Genomic DNA, 17,946 nt, shown 5'->3' on the forward strand with positions numbered 1-17,946 from the left:
GATGGAACAACTTTGTGTCTGGGCACAGCTGCTTCTCCTCTTCTCCCTCTGGACATGCTTTGGGGCTGTTTTGGGGGCTGTTTTTTGCCCCATGGGATGGGATTTGTTGGGGTTTGCTGTGCAGGGTACGGAGTTGGACTCGATGAACCGTGTGAGTCCCTTCCAACACAGGATATTCCATGGTTCTGTCATTCCTCTCTCCCCAGCTGAAGTCTCCCACCCCAGGCAGAGAGACCAAGCAGCCCCACACATCCCATCCTCCCCTGGCAGCTCAGTGCAGATCTGGATGCCCACAGGTGACCACACAGGGGCTGAGTGCCCTTAGGTGCCCTTCAGACCTTCCTGGAGGCAGGGAAAGGCTGGAGGGAAAGGCACAGCTTCCTCTGGGCAGCCTCAATTCCTGCTTTGTGCCTTCACCAGCCTGTGGGAGTGTGAGCAGGAACCCTGTGAGGTCTGGGGCACTCAGCAGCACCCCCAGCCTGTCTTCTGGAAGTGTCTCATGCCATCATGCTCCATTTCTGGGTGGCAACCTGGGACTGGGGTCCCCTGTGCCCCAACCCGGGGTCCCCACAGCCTGCACACCTCTGACCAGGCCAGACACAGGACACAGGACGATGCCCCATGCCTGGGAACACCCTCCTGGTGCATGGGGTGGGGGCAGGATCTGCACAAGCACTGGTCCCAGCTGCAACTGGCCGTGCTGGAGGGACAGGATTTCCCCAGGAGGAGGAGAGGAGGGCTGGCTGCACTCAGAGCCGTGCTGGGCCTCCCAGACCCTCCCAGCTGTAATTGTGCAGCTCGTTCATTCTGCATTTCTAATGGGGAAACACAGATGGTGACAGCTGAGTGCAAAATGCATCTATTAAAATCTGCTGCTGATTGTTCCTCATAATGGGCTTGGGGTTTTTTGAAATCTGCTGCAGAGAATACACATCCTCATCAGGAGTGGAACAGGTTACAGGAGACTCGTGCCTGTGTCTGTCTCTTGCCCATTGCCAGGCTTTTTTTGACCATTATTCATTATTTTCATAGCAGAGTAACTGGAGATCCATTCCTGCTGGAGCTGATTGGGAGTTAGTAATGTCCTGGCTGATTTCTCCAGCTGGAGACACGATCCTCCCAAGGAGGGTGCCTGTCCCAGGAGAAGGGCTACCTGCACTCCAAGGCTGCCCTTTGAACAGCTGGAGGCTCTGGTGGCGAGGTGGCACCTGAAAAACCAGGGTGAGACCTTCTGCTGGGCATTCTGAATGCCAAGGACATTTAGTCTGAAGGATAACCTGGAGAAGAGAAGCTCTGCCTGGCTCTGTGCACAAGAATCATTTCCATGTATGAACCTCCTTCAGCTGCAAGGGGTTGATCTTAATCACTTCAGGGCAGAAGTGGAAATGTATCTGGTCACAGAGAGATTTTTAGGAGCCAGGAGAGTCCATGAGACCAGCCCCATGCAGCCAGGCTGGGGAGGAGAACACTTTTGTGCTGATATTCCCCACTTTCTGCCTGAGGAGCTTTGGTGGAGCAGAGAGGAGGGACACAGGGAACGTGGCTCCTGCTGAGCACGGCAGGATGCTGTAGGCATGGAGGAAATGAGGTGCCATCTATCCCCAGGCTGAGAAGGCAGCTCAGAGATTTATTATCCATAACACCCCCTCACCATCCAGCGCCTGCAGGTCAGGGCACCCGTGAGACCAGCACATCCATGCAGGGGCCAGCGGAAAAACTCTCAGATGGACACAAAATTTGGTGCCAAGTGCAGCTATCCCCACTCGTGCCCACCCTGCTGCCAGGCTGGGTGATTCCACAGACACATTCCACAGCCCCGCCCAGCACTAACAGCCCTGCAGCCCCTTCCCAGGGATTTGCCAGCCCATCCAGCTCTGCCCGCAGCCCTGCAGCACCTCCCTGCTCAGGACCCGCCTGCACCACTCACACTCTGCTCCCTTGCCACGAAAAACCATCATTTTGCTGGAGAAAATGTCCGAGCTGGCAAGATTTCCCCCAAAGCTTTGGTCTGAGCAGAGCTCCCGCCGCTCTGGCAGTGACCTTATAATTAAGCGGTGCAGAGGACACTGCTCCCAGCCGGCTCCCTGAGTGCTTATACTTCAGTTTGGGCTACATCCAGCCCTGGTAAATCCATTAATTACACTTCATACAGTGACATTTACTGACGAATGAAAGATTTCATTATGTCCGCCTGCTTCCTCAAGCACAGTAAGACCTCGGACAAGCTCCCCTGAGCCCTGGCCCCGATTATTTAAGTACCAGTGCTGGACCTCCTTGTTACACACACGCCCCACCTGTGGGGAGAATTTAGCCAAAATCTTTTCTCTGATCTCCGCTGTGCTGCTTGGATCCAGGGGCTGAGAAGGCAAGGCTGGGTTCATCCTCCCAGCCTGGCTTTTGCGCCGTGCAGGGACACAGGAGGCATCTCACTTCCAGGGAGAGAGCGGAGGTGCATTAAACTTTCATGGAAACAAGGCAGCGACAAAGGCAGAACATGAGCTCTCCCCTTGGCAGCAGCTCGGGAGGAGCCTCCAGGCCCAGCCCTGCAGCACTGGGGCCAGGCACTGATGCCAGGAAGGGCAGACTCTCACAGCAGCTTCTGATCCGTGCTCCCAGGGATGTCTGCGTGGCCGTGGCACCTCCAGGTGTGCTCTCTGAAACCTTCCTTTGTCCCACCAGTGGGTGGTTTTGACCCCCAGGATGTACTGAGACAGCCAGAGATGAGAAAGCTTGGAAGGAGGGAGTCTGAGCTCTGGGGCAGGTTTGTAGCTCCTGAGCTCTGTAGAGGTTTGCTGGAGGATGTGGCCTCCACAGTTAGGGGTGCAATCAGAGGGAGTTTAAGCCCATGCTGAGGCCATTTTCCAGGATGGGATCCTCCTGTAAAGCCTGGCATTCTGTCCCATGCCTCACCCCAGAGGCTGTGCTGCCCCCAGCTCTATTCAGCCCATCCTAGACACCATGATGGGAGAGGAGAGGGCTGGGATGGAGGGAACAAACTCCTGGGAGTGCTGTGCTGGAGCAGCCCATGTTTGGGGCAGCTTCCACAGCAGCTTTGAACAGCCAGCTACCTTCAGATCAGAGCAGGTTCCCACCTTTAGGAATTGTCTGTCAGGAATTCTGCCTCTGCTCGTGCCCCATCCCAGCGATCCTACCACACTCACCTCAACCCTGAACCCTGGCAACCCCTCCAAGAAGAACTCATCCCACATCTTTTTGTGTTCACCTCTAGTTCCTCCCAGGAGGGCTGCAGGGGCTGTGGACCAGCTCCCTGGCAAAGTGTGAGGCCGTGCTGCTCACCTGCATCCTGTAAATGTCCATCAGTGGGAGCTGCCACAAGCTCTCCTTGGGACATCCAGGGACTGCTCCCTGCAAGCAGAAGCCCCGAGCCTCGACCCTCGAAAGCTGCTGTACCCGGTATTATTTCTGGCAGATCACTGGTGCTTAAATGACAGCTACATTAGCTGAGTCAATGCTGAGGATGCAAATGTGCAGCTGGCAGAGCTGGTGTTTAAGCAATAAGACATGACAGCAGTTGGGGTTTGAAGTGATTAGTGTCTGTGTTGGGTGTGCAGAGAGGCAGGAGGCTGAAGGTCAAGTGGCTGGAAGGGCTGGCAGAGCACAGGGATCCCTGTGGTGGGCATTGCAGAGACCTGGGCTGGCAGGACAGAGCTGGGCACTCTCTGAGTACCCTCACCCCAAGGGGACCATGCCGGTGGCCAGCAGACACTGATGCTGTGGATGTGAACGGAGCTGGTGTGGTGTCACTGGCTCTGTGAGGACTTGGTTGGGCTGTACAGATTCTGTGGCGCTGCTGTCCCCTCACTGTGCCCCTGCAGGTGTCCGTGGGTCCTGTGTGCTGTGCCCACTCCATCCCAGCTGCTCCAGCAGGACAACTGGAGGCAGGCACAAATGTGCCCTCGTGCTGGGGAACACAGAACCATGGAATCAGAGGGTACCCTGAGCTGGAAGGGACCCACAGGGATCACCCAGCCCAGCTCCTGGCCCTGCACAGACACCCCAACAACCCCAGCCTGGGCATCCCTGGCAGCGCTGTCCAAACGCTCCTGGAGCTCTGGCAGCCTCGGGGCCGTGCCCATTCCCTGGGGAGCCTGGGCAGTGCCCAGCACCCTCTGGGGGAAGAGCCTTTTCCTAATACTGGTATTCCTGATACATCCTAACTGTTCCTCTTCTTGTCTCATGGTTAGAAATCCTGGCTTAAATTCTGACTTTTTAGGTTGAACAACCCTGACACAGCCCTGGCATTGGGATGGCAGTGAGCTTCCTCATCAAGTGACCTGCTCCAGGAGGGAGTTGTGAGCTCAGGACCAGGGAGCATCCTGCTCCTGCTGCAGGATTTGGCAGACAGGACATCTCACCCCTGGCTGTAGCCCCTGCAGTGCCAGGCTGCTGTATCACCTTCCTTCTCTCTTCTTTCTCCACTCAGCATGGGAGAGTTTTCCCACCCACTTGACTTTCTCCTTGTCCTGCTTCTGCGAGTCTGAAGGTGGCCCTGGGCATGGGCTGAGGGGCAGAGCTTGCCTGGAGCCAGGGCAGGACAAAGGCAGCAGTGGAACAGCCAGGTCACAGCAGAACCTGAGCTCCAGGGGCTGCAGAGCAGGGGGCTGCAGGCTGCTCCTCTGCTGCTGGGTATTTCTCACCTAGCTGGTTTAATTGGGGCAGAGTTGCACGAGAGTGATTTTAACCCTTCCTTTCAAGAGACTCAAAGTGAATCTAAGACCAAGAGGCAGGTGGGTGTTCCCCAGGAGCAGGGACTACTCAATTTATGGCACAGAGTACAACGTTCCTGGTGACCTCCCCTCTCCTGCACTTGTTTTCTCCTGCCATGAGAGAGGCTTAATGGGGGGGGGGGTGTCAGGGGAGCAGCAGCTCCTGCCTGGGATCTGCAAGGATGTCACACAACAGGCCTGGCTCTGGTGGGGAAAGATGTAAGACGTGGAGAAGAAGGAAATCAATGGCAGCAGAGGATTTCACGTAGCTGAGTTCCCCTCCAGGGTCTTCTTACATCAAAAATGCTCCCACAGCAGAGAATCCTGTAAGACAAGGAGACCTGAGTGGTGGTATTGGGAAATGCAATTATTCGTGGAATCATGGAATGGTTTGGGTTGGAAGGAACCTTAAAGCTTATCTTGTCCCACTCCCCTGCCATGGGCAGGGACACCTTCCACTAGATCAGGTTGCTCAGAGCCCCATCCAACCTGGCCTGGGACACTTCCATGGATGGGGCATTGTTAGACCACGCAGAGCTGGTTTGTGGTGCAGACTCTGAGCATTTATCTTCTGGGTGCAAAGGGGACACGAAATATCCAGATAATTACTGGCAGCTGTTGTGGTCCATGTTGGTACCAGTGGTGTAGGCAGGAGTACAAGGCTGGTCTGGGACGCTCAACACAGGCTGCTTGGCAGGGGCTGATTTCCAGGGCTGCTGTAGCAGCACCCTCAGGGATACCGAGGGTGATCCCAAAACTGATGGACAGGCAGGAATCAGGAGGGTTGGTGCGATGGTGAGATGATGGTGCACAGAGGAGAGAGATGAGGCAGAGGCAGGAGGTGAGGATCCAGGACAGGAGGGATGGTCTGCACCTTAATCTTGGCAGAGCCAGGTGATGGTTTACACAGTCCAAGGGGTTCTAGGGGCATACTTAGCCTGGGGGCTGGGGAGAGCTGGAGGAAGAGTGCCTGGTTCAGGTGACCTCTTTGGCTTGGTGGATGTAGCTCAATGCACCTCCAAAAGGACCAGTTGGACACAACAATTACCATGAATGAAGGAGGCCACCTGCTTGGCATCACCACTGATCCCAGCTCCGTGGGCACCCAGGAGCCCTGGTGCGGGAGGATAATCCATGAAGCTGGTGCTTTACTGGAATGATGGGAGCACAGCAGGATGGTGGGAGGGTGGCAGGACATGTGGCAATAGAAGGAAGAGCATCATTAAAACACCAGGTGGAAAGAGGAGCCCGAGGGAATCCCTGTGGGTGGAAAACCTGAGGTCTAATAACAAAAATATGCTGCAGGATGGCTCTACCCTGACAGCAGTGGTGGGGAAAGATTAAGTGGCATGAGCAAAGCTGCAAATTTAGGCTAGGTAGTGATGGTGGGAAATGTCAGCTACCCACACACAGGCCAGGTCAGTGGTTGCACTACAGAGATTTTACAAAATCTGTGTCCCAGAGGGACCAACCTTACAGCCTGTGAGGGACAATGCTGGTCTGGTTTAGTCTTGCTGCAGAAGGTGCTGGTGGGGCATCCCCTGTGCTTGGTCAGGCTTGGCAGTGAGGGCAGCAGGAGAATGTCCCTGTCCCGTGTGTGCTTGCCTTCCAAAAGGGAACTGCCTAAAAATGAAGGAGAAGGACAGCAGATCTGTGCAGAGAGCAAGGAGCTGCAGAGCAGCTCAAGGGGAATTCTATAAAGCTGGTGGGGATTGGTTTAAAACTGAGCACTGCTTTTCCCAGCAGACTGTCGGAGCTGGCTGTCACAAGGAGGTGGTGCCAGCAGGGTCAGGAGGGGCTGGCACAGATTCATGGAGAGCAAGTCACTGGGTGAATGGACAGGACAGAGTGATATCTCCTGGAAGTGTTCAGATCCAGGCTGAATGGAGCTTGGAGCAACCTGGTCTAGTGGAAGGTGTCCCTGCCCATGGCAGAGGGCAGGACTAGGTGATCTTTAATTTCCTTTCCAACCCAAATCATTCTGTGATTCCATAATTCTATGATTTTATATTCCCTAATCCAGAAGCTGAGGGCCACCCACTGGGGCAAGCCTAGATGCTGCTCCTAAGGCAGAACAGGGAATTTTGGTGGCCCCTCACCCTCTTTACTTCCCCTTTGCACAGCTCTTTTCTCTGCAGGCAGTGTTTAGGATCTTAACCAAACGTGGCTTTTGAAAGCATGTGCTCAGAAACAATTTTTTTGTTGTTGTTGATTTTCTCCCTGCAAATAAAAATACCTTTGGCAGAAGCAAATAAGCCTGAGCAGGTTTGTCAGATCCTTCATATGGAAAAAATGAAATAAATTACCTACAAGGTTTGTAGTGATCAGAAGCAAACAATGGGGAAATGTCCCAGTGAGGATGGGGATGGAGACAGGGAGCTGCACAAAGTGCAGAATTCACAGCCTGACCTCTGCTCTCAAAACCCAAATCAGCAAAGGAAAAGCAAACCCCTCCCCTCACCTGGACACCCTCCACCATCACCTACATCACCAGAGCCTCCTTAAACCTCCCACGCTTCCAAGGTGCTCCCTAAACCTGCACTGCTCCCTCCCATGGGCTGCCCGTGCTGGTGGATCTGACTGTGGAGAGAAACCAGGAATAATCCCTCTCCCATTTATCTAACGAGGAGAATTCATTTCCTTTGTGCTCCAACTCCTGCCTTGGCAGATTTGGCCTGGCACTTTGTCCCTCCCTGCTGCTGTCCTTCCTTTTGCTCCTCGTGTGACAGTGGCAGCACAGCTCCATCCCTCAGTCCCAGCCTTTATCTGCGAGCTTCCCTGGCTCTGACAGTAAAAAATGGTCTTTTATGTGCTGCAGAAGTTCATAACGTTCCAGCATTGATAGGGATAGAGCGCTAAAGAAATAAAATCAATAAAATATTCAAAGCTTTCACATTATAAGCTCCAGCAAAACTTTTTACCAAATGTTTACTGTATAATAAATTCTATTAAAAAGCCCGAGCTTGTATGCTGAAGAGGGGTGGAACGTTGTCACTTTAATTGCAATGGCATAAATATTTGATATTCAGTAAATTAGATCTGTAGCTCTGAAAACATTCTTGCAAATGGATTTTTACCTGTAGCACAGTGCCATTAGCAGGAGAAAGTCAACACAGCCCCAGGGCCTGTAATTAACTCAACCCAAGCAGAACTAAACATTTTTGACAGTTTTCCTGGTCTGGAATTAACTGTCATAGCAGAGAATGAAAGGAAGTGCATTGTCACATTATGTTTGCGTAAAGTCTGTAAAATGCTGTGTTTTGTATTTTTGTTTTGTTAAGTCTGAGTTTCATGCCCCATTATTTTTTTCATCATTAGAGACAAGCTTAAAAACAACTAATGATGGATTTTATATCCTCAGAGTAGTCTGAAAAAAAAAAAGGGGGGAAGACATTAGTTGGGTAATTCAATTTTTCTTTATTTTTTTCTCTGTAATGAAGCATGGTACACTGTGTTCTGGTATAAATCATGATGCTGTGACATTTGAAGACATTAGAAACTCTGGTTTTCCTATCTGATGCAAGGTTCTCAGATAATAAGCAGTTGTCTAGCCTGTGTCTGTCTATTTTCTTGGAGCTGGGGGAGGGCGTATGTCTGTTTTTTCCTTCTTTTCTTTCCTCTTTTTAAATTTTTTTTTTATTTTGTATTTACAAAAATAACTGTCACTCCACTGAAATGCAAACCCTTGAGGGCAAATCTACTTAATGCTTCCCTGAAAGCTACTTATTGTCCAGTAGCTCAGAGAAAATCTGTACAGCAGTAATTGAAGGGATGTGTTGAGCTCCCTGACATTTTGTCCCAGAAATTATCTTACCTGAAAAAGAAAGGGGTATTTAGCAGGAGAGCTCCTGTGCAATTTGGGAATGGAAGGATGCTCATAAACAAGCTGATTAAAATAGATGGGGCTTGCTACATTTATAGTAATAACTTGGGCTAATAGCTTGCATTAAAAGGGGAAAACCTGTTTGGATGGCAAATATAAGTCTGCTTCAAGCAGGGATTGTGTTGTAATCTTGTCTCTTTCCTGGCATATTGAGAAGACAAGCAAATAAGGAAACAAAAATGTCAAGATTTTTTTTTTCTTCCTAAAGATTGCCAGATAGGGAGAAAAAAAAAAATCAAGGCAAAATTAACAGCGCTCTCGGCTCCTGCCTCTGCTGCTCTGCCAGGCTGCTCACCTCAATGAAAAGCTTTTATTTTGAATTTCTGAATATCTCAGGGAAAGAAGAGAAACCCCTCTTTTCCCAAGATACATCATGCAAGAAATGACCTCAGCTCGATGCAATTTTTATTTTGCATTCCATTTCAGCATAGAAGTCCCTCCCGTGCTGCTGCACCGGGGCCGGGCGCAGGAAGGGTTTTAATGGTTCCTCGTCAACCTGCAGTTGCCTGTTCACTTCAGTCTCCTATTATGGCATTTTCCACATCTTCATCGGTATCCAGAACCCCTTCAGCGCCGAGCACACAACGTCTTCATTAAGAGAGAGAGAGAGAGAAAAGCCAGAAAGGCAGGAAAGCAGCCTCTGGGAGACGGGAATCTGTGCAAAACCCCTTATCCAGGAGCTTTCTCATCACAGCAGGAAGGGGACCCTAACACTGGGAGAACTATCAAGCGAGAGCAGAGGAGGTTTAGCTGCTCCTACAATCAGAGGCTCGCTTTGGAGTCACTCCATTCTGGTTGGGAATTGCAGCCATGAGAAATGTTTATGGGATTTTTAGCTGCAGCTCCTCGGGGGCTGGATGCTGCTGGTGCTGAGCCTGCGGCCGGCACTGGTGTGACTGGTGGGAGCTGCGAGGGCTCCGCAGCTGCCTGGGGTGCTGAGCCCCTGGCAGGAGCAGGAGAGGCTCCTGGGGAGCAGGACTGGCTGCTGCTGCTGCCTCTCTTCTCACTGAATTAGGCAAATTACAGAGCGCTGTATCTTCGCTAAATTAATTAGCTCAGTTAGGCTGGGGGGGATGCAGAGGCGTGTGTGTGCTTCTTCTCGCTTCCCTTCTTTGATCCCTCACCTCTTCCTGCAGGCCCTGAGTTTTATGGGCATCCCCACGGGACGACTGAGGCTTATGGGCATCCCCCACGGGATGACTGGAGCCACTGCCATCCCCGGTGGCCCCTGGGGCTTCCCCCAGCCCGAGTGTTTCTGGGAGCACTGGGAATGCTCCAGCCTGAGCTTTGAGATTCCTGAGCACCTTCCTTCTCCCAGCTTGGCTTTGGGCTGAGGCTGAAATTTTTGACATGAGGGACATTTACCGCCTGCCCATGGGATCCTGTCCCTGGATGCTGCCACCAGCACCCTGGCACCAAGCACGGCACACGTGGGAGGCTCCTTGCCACCAGGGCCAGAGGGAGCATGTCCCTGTCCCCTGGGATGGAGCACATCCTGCCCTCCTACCCCCTCACACCTCCCTGCCTCTGTCTTCCCTTTGGCTGAGGGTTTGTTGTGGGAAATTGGGATCTCAGAGCGCAGCAGCTCTCGAATGTGAAATACATCACGGCCACTTTTCTGTCACCTGCTGCTCACAGCGCTTCAGGTCAGGCAGCTGTAATCCCAGCTTTGGCACGTGCTGGGATCTCCCTTTTGGGAGATGCCTCTGCCATGCCTCTGCCAAGCCCTTTGCCTCCCACAACCACCAGAAGAGCTTGACATTCCATGAGAAAACAAGGAGCCTTGGGAATGCTGGGGATGCCCAGGTGCCACCATGGGTGGTCACATCTGGCTCCCAACACCAGGAAGGCGTTCAGGACCCCATCCTCAAGCCCCATGTTGGAGCAACATCTTCACTCCTCTACCTGACCCCCCTGGGAAGCTGCCACATCTCAAGCTCTTTTCTCACATTTGCATGTGATAAAAGATTCAGCACGTGGAGAAGAGCCCGAGTTCTGATCTATTGGTAGCAACTAAACAGTAAAAGACAGCACAGGGTCTATCAATACTGCTTAGCAGTGGAGCCTGGTGTAATCTCCTGCATGGCAAAATAATCAGGAGTGTCACTTTTCATAGGATTCATCAGAAACAATGAGACAGTTCACAAACAATCCTCGCCCAGCATTAACGATCAGATATAAAGAGACCTGAGTGCAATTACTAAAGAAAACAATTATGTGTCAGCAAATATATTCATCTTCATTTGATTTAAGCACCCACCTTCCATGGCTATAAAAGGGATTGGAATGTTAACTCAATTTGTGGGGCAGCAAATTGAGGCAGCACAGATGTGATTTCAGCGAGGTGGTGCAGAGGGAGGTGGGGGATAGAGCAGGAACACAGACGGGATGAAGCTCCAGGATGGACATTCCCATCCCAGCTCTGCATGGGGACCCTTCCAAAGACCTGGTGGCTTCTCTCATGCTTGGAGCACACCAGGAATTGACTGAGTTAAGGTTTCCTTCTTCCACCTCCCCTAAATCACCACTTTCCTCTGAATGAAAACATGTTCAAAATGAATATAAATGGAAAACTGGGTTTAGATCAAAAGTAACCTCCATTAAAAATCTTTCTCTTAATGCAAGGGATAGTAATTTTTTTTTTCCTTTAAGCAAGAATAAGTGTGTTTATTTGTGCTTGAAGAAAGCATCCATTTCTGCGGCTCTTTATCCTGGCCACAGGCTAGAGGCTGAGATACATGGAATAACCAGGGGCTTTCAGGTCTCCTCTGTGTTCTTGGGCTCTGATCTTCCAGTACATGAAGCCAGGCTGAGTTTGGGCTGTTCAGCCTGGAGGAGAGAAGGCTCCAGGGAGAGCTTAGAACCTCTTCCAGTGCCTGAAGGGGCTCCAAGAAAAATGGAGAGGGACTTTAGACAAGGATCAGTGGTAACAGGCCCAGGAAAAATGGCTTTAAGCTGAAGGAGGGTAGATTTAGGTCAGATATTAGGAAGAAATTCTTCCCTGTGAGGGTGGGCAGGCCCTGGCACAGGGTGCCCAGAGCAGCTGTGGCTGCCCCTGGATCCCTGAAGTGTCCAAGGCCTGGTTGGATGGGGCTTGGAGCAGCCTGGGACAGTGGAAAGTGTCCCTGCCCATGGCAGGGGGTGGGACTGGATGGGCTTTAAGGTCCCTCCAATCCAAACCATCCTGTGATTCTATGTGAACTTTGAGATGTTCTCCAAACCTTGCTTTTCTGTTGCCTGGCTGTAATTTCTCATCCCAGCTGATTCCACCAGCCCTGTCTCACACCTCAGCCCAGTGTCTCTGCCCCTCCCTGACCTGCTGGGCAAACCTCTCTCTCCTGACCCACTTACCTGGGTGGGCAGAGGGCACTTCCCACCAGGCTCTTCCGCTTGGGAAGAGAAGAGAAATGGTGGTAGTTTGTCTGCCTGTCTTAATGATGAGCTCATTTGTGATCAGGTTGAAGGGAAAAAGAAAGTAATACCAGAAGGGGAGAAAAGCCCTTTTATTTTTTTCTAATAGTTTTTTAGTGGGACTGTCACATTGAGTCAATTTGGGGGTTTTTTACCAGTTCTGAATACTTACTCTTTCCTAACAATGAGCTTTACCCTACACGATGCTGGGGTTTTCTTTCCAAAACCCTGCAACCAATTGCACATTCATCCATTTTCCTGCTGCCTCTGCCTGTTCCCTGCCCCATCCCCCCGACGTGTACCAGCACAACATTACCTTTCTGAAAGCAGAGGGAAACGAAGAGAGCCTCAGAGAACATGTGAATCACAAGGATGTGGTTTCCCTAGTGACAGTAACCACATGAAAGCTCTCACCGTTTACTCTCACGGGACCTTTTAGCACTTTGGATTGTGGGGAGAGCAAGAAATGGTAAAAAATGCTGTGGTTGGGAAAGGAGCAGGCGAACACTGAAATGCTAAATGGTGTTGGCAACTCATGAGAAGCCACCAGCAGCTCCTGGGGGGGTTTCCTGAGGTTTGCCCCTGCCCTGTGGAATCACACAGTGGCTCTCAGGCCTCTTCTCCAAGGCAAAGTGCCGGCAACATGGGGAACCCACAGCACAGCTCACTCAGAGCCTGCCAGCACCCCAACAACCCCTTCATTCCATGTCACCTCCCCATGCTGGCCTGTCCCCTTGGCAGCACCCTGGGGGTGATGGGGAGGAGGACACTGGTGGCACCCCAGCACTGGGGACACCGCCTGGAACTCCGCGTGCCGGAGGCGAGAACAAACCTCGGGATGGAAGTTTCAGTGTGCTTGGAAAGAGTACAACAGCAGGCAGAGAGGCAGATGGAAAGGGCAGGCAGACAATTATCAGTGTCTTTGGCTCACACTCAAGAGTTTTTTCTCCTCTCTCTCAAATGTCTTCGATTTTTTGAAGCATCTCTGACAGCAAATGAGAGCAACGCCATCCCAAGAGCCCAGAGAAGTGGTGTCCACATGGGAAACTGAGAAGAAAAGCATCCTTTGCTGGAGCAGGACTGTCTTCCTCTTCTGCGTTGTCACCCTGGGCACATTAGCTTAATAACGAGCTTTTTAGCAGATTTCAGTGAACAAGAAGCAATTTATTTGTCGTCATGGAGACAAAGAAGACCTTCTGGAAAAGAGCATTGAATGAAGAGAAGAAGGTTTATTGTGCAGAGCAATGAGGCATTCACTTGGAACATTAGCATCACACAAAGCAGGCCATACAAGTGGTCTTGCTAACTTCTGGATGGTTGGTTGGATGCGTTTTGGGTCCTGGCTTTCCCTGGAAAGGCCAAGAGGGGACTGGAGCTTGGTGCTCTATACACGATATTTGATGTCCAGCCCTGTTCCTAGATGACTCTGGGGGGAAAGACAAAGGTTTCTTGTTGGTGCATGGTTGATCCTCACTGGTTGCATTTCTGCTGGGTGTTTCCAGGGACTGAATTCTGAAATTCAGCTGCCAACTGAACAAACCCCAAATAAGCCAAGAGCATGCATCTCAAAGTGTACTTTGTTCATTTATTTTGACAACTCTAGTGTTTCTTTAATTATTTATAACACTTCTTACCGTGCTGGAGTAGATTTTTGTAAAAATAATGAAGACTTAGTAGTATAGCATCCATGATCACATCTGCAGGGGAAGGGAGAGGCAGGCAGCCACTCTCTGACGTGAGGGGAAATGAAAATGTAGGTTGGAAGCAAAGTCTTTCTCCCTAAGAAAAGTTTTCAAGCACCAAAGGAGAGGGCAGACCTGTGAGACCCAGCACTGCAAGGGCTAAAGGGAGATTTTTTGGGGGGCGAAGGTGAATTCCAGAAGAGCAGCCTCCTTCAGGAAATGTGGATTCGATGGCATGTGGATTTTGGCCCATCGTGTGTGTCTGGAATGCTGTCAGGGGGGAACTGAGGTTTGGGGTGCCATCAGTGGGGAATTGAGGTGCAGAAGGAAGCTCCACCAGGAGGAAGGGCTCTCCCACCTCAGTAAGGTGCACACACCACTGCAGCTACACGAGAATGTTTAACCTGAAGCATCATCCTCCATAAATCCCAGGACGTGGGTAAGAAACACTTTGAAACACTTGATTTTACAAAAGAGGCTGTATTCCCCCCCGAGTCAGGCTGCAACATGATGTTCCAGTCTCAGGATTTCCAGCAGGAAGCAAACACTTTTCCCCATCCCTTCCAGGGGACAGGTGGAGGCTGTGCCTGGCAGAGAGTGCACAGGTGAGCACCCCGAGGTTTGCTACCTCTACACCTTGCTGACATTGACAACGGAGTTTTTGCCAGTGGGAAACTTGTCCTTTTTGCCCCAGTTCCTGGGTGTGTTCTCCCCAGCAAGTCAGGAGCACCACAGCTTTGTCCTCCTTGGAGCACACCCCACCACAGGCATCTGGAACCCCTGTGGGGGCCCCAGAGAGGCAGTGAAAGAGGGAAGACCCCAAAGGACGTGGAGCATCTCAAAGAGGTCAGAGAAGACTTCTGGTAGAAATCTGGCCCCAAAGCAGGGCAGGAAAATATGGGCAGTGCCTGGCTTCAGGTAAGGGGCCACTGAGGATCCAAACCTCCTTGCCAAGAGGACTCTCTCATTCCCACATGCAAAGCGTGTCCTTATTGAAGAGAAAAGCTCGTTCTACCAGGCAAATGCTGGAAGAATGCAAAACCACAAAGAGTTTATATATTTAACCCACACAAGGAATATAATTATTCTTTTTAATCAAGTCTATTCAAACCATTTATTACTTTATTCTTCCATTTCAATAGCAGAATGATTAAGATGGAATCTTAAAGGAATTCTTCACAACAATAATAATGTCTCTTATCGCAAGAGGCAGTCTCTCCTCTGTCCTGCAAATTCACAGCATTAAAATATTAAATATATTCAATATATCAAAAACCTCCATTTCACTCCTGTAAAACAATTCAAAGGATATGAGGAAGAACCAGAATGGGGCCCATTACAGTCTGCAAACAAATTCAAAAATAGGGAAAAGGGAAAAACTCCAGCATACACAATGAGCTGCAAATGGAACTCCGGCTCCAGAAATCCAACTTCACGGCAGAGCAGGCCTGGGGGAGAAGGACATTATCATTTTGAAGACTCATTTATATCAGCACACTCTGTACATTATATAAGAGCCAGCCCTCCTTCAGCTCTCGATTTGCTGTCATCTTGTTTTCCAACGCACCAGGTATTGGTAAGGGCAAAACTTCATCTGCACCCTGTACAGGACACACTTTTCAGAGGGTATAACAGAATAATAAAAAGGTAGAAAGTAGTGGGCTGTGAATAAAATCTGTATCTTCCCCCACACGAGGGATACCTCGGCAGGAAAGGCGCGGATGTTGCAGTGAAGTGCAAGGCACAGCTGAGAGGTGGCAAGGGCAGGTCTGGCTGAGCCTGTTGGGGCATTTGGGTCCCCCAACCCTTTTGGGATGGCTCTCATGCTCTTATTATATTTGTTTTATTATTTGTTATATTTATTAGTAGTATTAGTTTAATTTATTTATTCATTATATTATTACTGTCGTGTTCTTATTATATTTTTAGGCTCCTAGTATGCCTGGCTTGCAAGACACAGGTCTCCTGGCTGAGGGGGAGGCATGCTGGTTGTATTTTCTAGGTTAATTTTTCCTCCTGCTTTTGACTAGTCTGTGGAAAGGTTTTGGGCAGCCTGAAATGGATCTTACATAATTCTAGGAGAGGTGTTTTAGAGCCTTCAGTTTTCAGCACTTTATACCAGATTGCTTCACGTATGGGTGGCAAAGGCCTGAGTACTATGAGTAAACAAGAAGTAATACAGGAATGAGCAGGGATTTCCAAGTCTCCAAATTTTATTTATTAAATAGCTCGTGGGACCAGCCTCTATCCATGACTCAGTGGCCTGGCAAAGAGGTTTCAAAGCTGCAGCAGGTTCCAGGAGGCTGAAAACGTTTCTCTTCATCAGTGATATGACGTTGGGGGTCCCAAACAGGCAGTGAGCATGGGAGGTCATCCCTGGAGTGGGTGAGACCAGCCAGGATCCTGCCCTGCTGCCTCAGAGCACCACTGGCCCCACAAGCACACAGCTCTTTTCAGTTTAGGGGGTAATCCAGCACTCTGGGGATCTCATCCAGAGCTCTGAGAAGTCTTCACATTAATCTTGATGGCCTTGTGGATCTGGCCTCCAGAATGGAATAATGCCTAATATTTCCTATACTTTTTTTTTCCCCCCCAAAAAAAGTTCCCAAAGCATTTTTAAGCTTTTATTTTGCACTGCACCAAAGATCATCAAAATCACCCCTGCAGGGTGGTCCAAAGCCTGCAGGAGTTTAAGCTGGCTGGATCTCTGATGGCTTTCACAAGGAAGGGCATGGAGGAGGCTGGGTGTGGTTTCTGGAGCTGTGCTGAGCCAGGACACGAGGTCCCTCTTGGCAGAATCTGCCATCCGCACAAAGAGCCCAAAGTTTAGTTTGGCACCTTCATTCCTGCCCAGGCTGATACCTGAGAGGGAAAAGCTACAGGTTAAACCCTTCACCATCCTGTGGACGGGTCTGAGCTGCTCCTGAGCAGGTGCTGATCCAGCTCATTTCCTCTTAGTGCATGGCCATAGAGAGACCCTCAGGCCTCGGTCACCGCAGCATCTGCTGGATGTTCTGACCGGTGACCCAGAGATGGAAATGTTACTGTTTGAGCACTGAAACCTTCATGTTCAGCCTGCATTTATTTTCACTGGCAGGCAAGTTGAAAATCTCGAACTGCCCATGCAGAGAAAGGAAAAAGCTCTGAGGAGTAGGAGGGAGAGCTCTGGGTGGGCTGGGGGCTGTGATGGCCTCTGGGCAGGGTGACAGAGATCTCCCAGGTGGGATGTGCACCTCAGCTTTGGGCAGAAGCTCTGTGTCCAAGCTTGAAATGATCTCATTAAAATCTTCTCTGGGCAACTCCAGCCACCCCCCTTTCCTCAGGAAGGGTGATGTGTTCAGAGTGGGGGGGATGATTGCTGAGAGCACGGGAGACCCCTTAAACCAGAATGACTTCCTGTGGTTCAGGTCGTTTGAACAGCATCAAACCAAACCCGACCCAGCTGCCCCAATCCACCAAGTGCTCAGCCTGATTTTGGGGACAATGCACTGTCCATGCCCTGGGATGTGGGAGCAGCACCTCTAGAGACCCTCAGCCCCTCGAAGCATCCATGAATAAATCAGTCAGGGTCAGGTTAACAGGCAAACTGTGAGACCGTGTGTTCCACCTGGGTGAGCAGGACTTGGAGTGAAAGCAGAAATGAAACATTTCTTCAGCAATCTCTGCCAGGCTCCTTCCCTTTCCATTGTCATTATCAGGACTGATTTTGTACGTAGCACTCAAGGTTAAACAAACTATGCTCACTGCTCAGCCTTGCTGGGTTGGGTGGGAAGGAGGCAGGCCTGGGGCACACCATGAAGTGGAGGTACAGAGGTGTTCAACAAGCTCCCTTTGCTCCGAGATCAGCTCCCTCCAGCCCTTCTTGTCCCCTCTCTCTTGGCAGCATCTTGACCCTGAAAGTCAGAACCCCTCCTCCCTCTGCAGCTTTTGACTCAAAATCTTGCCCTCCACTCCAGCTGTGCCTTTGGAGAAGTTTGACTGCATGCCAGGAATGCTCTGACTGAGGCTCCTGATGTCTTTCATCTTTATTCCTTCCCTCCTGCCATGCAGAGCTGGGACCTGCTCTCCAGCAAGTCTCCAAGGCAGGGATGTGTCCCTGCCACAGGGAACCCCACCAAGGAAAGCACCCAAAATGTCCCAAAGCTCCACAAGGTGCTGAAACCCACAGCTCCCCTGAAATCAGTCCTTTCTCCCAAAAGCGTATTCTGCCTCTTTTGTCAGAAAACCTTCCTGAACCACCAAC

Source organism: Corvus kubaryi, unplaced genomic scaffold (genome assembly GCF_017639235.1).
Source record: "Corvus kubaryi isolate FWS band 111438036 unplaced genomic scaffold, C.kubaryi_AGA036_p1.0 134, whole genome shotgun sequence".
Lineage (NCBI taxonomy): Eukaryota > Metazoa > Chordata > Aves > Passeriformes > Corvidae > Corvus > Corvus kubaryi.